Source organism: Chrysochloris asiatica, unplaced genomic scaffold (genome assembly GCF_000296735.1).
Source record: "Chrysochloris asiatica unplaced genomic scaffold, ChrAsi1.0 scaffold00252, whole genome shotgun sequence".
Lineage (NCBI taxonomy): Eukaryota > Metazoa > Chordata > Mammalia > Afrosoricida > Chrysochloridae > Chrysochloris > Chrysochloris asiatica.
The window spans coordinates 1,137,358-1,139,495 of NW_006408770.1; positions in this window are offsets into that span (position 1 = coordinate 1,137,358).

The window sequence follows — 2,138 nt, forward strand, 5'->3', positions numbered from 1 at the left end:
ATAACCCCACAAATGGAATCAGAACCATTCCAAAGATGAGAGATAAAGGGTGCTTTCCCAAAAACCATCTGTCTTGCTGATACTTCTCCTTTGCTGGGACTGTGTCAAATGGCAATAGGGGGCTGGCTCCCAGCAAGTTTACATGGGAGAACATTCATTTTACATTTATCCTATCATATATTGTTTTATTGCCATGGTTACAATCCCCTTCATGCATCATAAATCAACCAAAGGATAGACACTACAAGCCCCCCCCTCCCCCGCAGGTCATCAGCACACAGTCCCTCCCCTTGCTGGGTCTAAAGTCCCCAACTGCTCCATTTCTCCACGTCTCTGCCTCCATCTCAGGCATCACTGCTTCTCTGGGTAAGGTCCCGCTCTCCGCTCTTCTCCCTTGATGGTCCCAGGGACCTTCACTCTTAGGATGAAAAGTTAATCACTCCCCTCCTTGCTACAAACCATTTACCTTTACATTTCCAACCCTCACAAGCAGTCCTGATAACAATTATTCCCTATTGTATCACAAGAGACCCATCCGCATTTCATTTCATCATCCCCACCTAGACAGATTGGACACTACTAAGGGGAGATTCTACCTTCCTTCGCGCCCTCTGAATGTAGGTTCCCTCTTGAAAGCTTGTAAGCCAGTCACTTCTTGCCTTTGTAGCCCCCGTCCCGTTTTGGGTAGCCAAAGTACAAATTGCCTATCCCTCTCTACTCTGTGTATTGAGGGGTGGAAATGGTCTTTGCTGTAAGGATTTGTTCCGTCTTTTGAGCTACTGCATCCATACATGTAGGTCAAGTTCATCAAATTGTATCAGATTACTTTTTTCTTCCTCTTCTTTCTTACTCTGGTTGAGCTCTGATCATCCAGTCATTGAAGCCAGGTCAAGTGGGTATTATCTGCAAGTGTGGGTGTTCTTGTGTAGATGTCCTCTCTTCTTATCAGCTGGATGCTTCATTCTCCACTCTAGTCCTCTGTGGCTATGTCACTGACTCTGGGCCCAAGAGTGTCCAGGTCTTGCCACACTGCTGGCCAACCAGGTCTCCACCCAGGTTCACAGGAGTCTATTGAACATTGCAGAGCTTAGCTCGAAGCTTCATTGCTGTTTTTCCCTCACTTCCCCTTATCGGTAATGAGAGTGGTCACCAATCAGAGCATGCATTCCCATTGAGTCTTAGTCTTGGAAAGGGGTTTGCCCTGAGGGGACCCGACCACTTGGACGAGCAACTTGCTTATTCTTGTAGTAATTAGTTGGACTGCCATTATTGTTTTGTATTTTTCTGTTGGTCTTTCTTTCAACATGTATCTTCTGTTCTTCTATTCATTCCAGACTGGTCTGCTTGTCCTTTCAAGTGGAAATTTGCCATGTCAGAAGAATCTGGGTGAGGTTCAGGATTCCACCTATGGTCTTATGTAATCCAGAGTCTTCACAGGAAGCCTACTTCACTGGGCACAATGTAGTCCCATTTTAGGTATTCCAGTCAGTTGTAGGCAGAAGATGGATTTACCAGCTTTTCATGGTGATATTTCTGACTATTACTTTCTCTCCCCCTCAAGTGTCTATGTTATAATGGTATTCCAGGGAAACCAAGATTCAAAAGACAACCAAACATCTTAACATTATATCCCCCCTTTTGCCCATTTGAACCATGTCTCAATCCCTGTATCCCAGAGACCTGTTGTTCCAAGGTTGTGCATACATCATTATTTACCTCTGTCCTTCTTAGTCCATGCAAACCTGCCTAATTGTTTCCCCATCCGCTGTGTTCTTCCATTCCCCTCCCATTTCTTGTGTATTGCCCCCCTCCCTAGCACCCAAACGATCCTGTGTCTATACCTTACCCTGTGCTCCACCTTCCCCTCCCTTCCCTCACCCCAACCCCCACATCCCAGTAACCAGCAAAGAAGCCCACTCCCCCTTTTAGTATAGGTTCTTCTTCTTAGTCTTTTAAAGACGTGGTCCTATGCAATATTTCTCCTTTTGTGACTGACTAATTTCACTCTGATCTTTTCCTTCTTTCTTGTCTTCTTAATTACTTGTTGCTCTCTTCATGTATGATGTTCTTGATGTCATCCCACAACTCTTCTGGTCTTCGGTCTTTAGTGTTTAATGCATCAAATCTGTTCTTCAGAT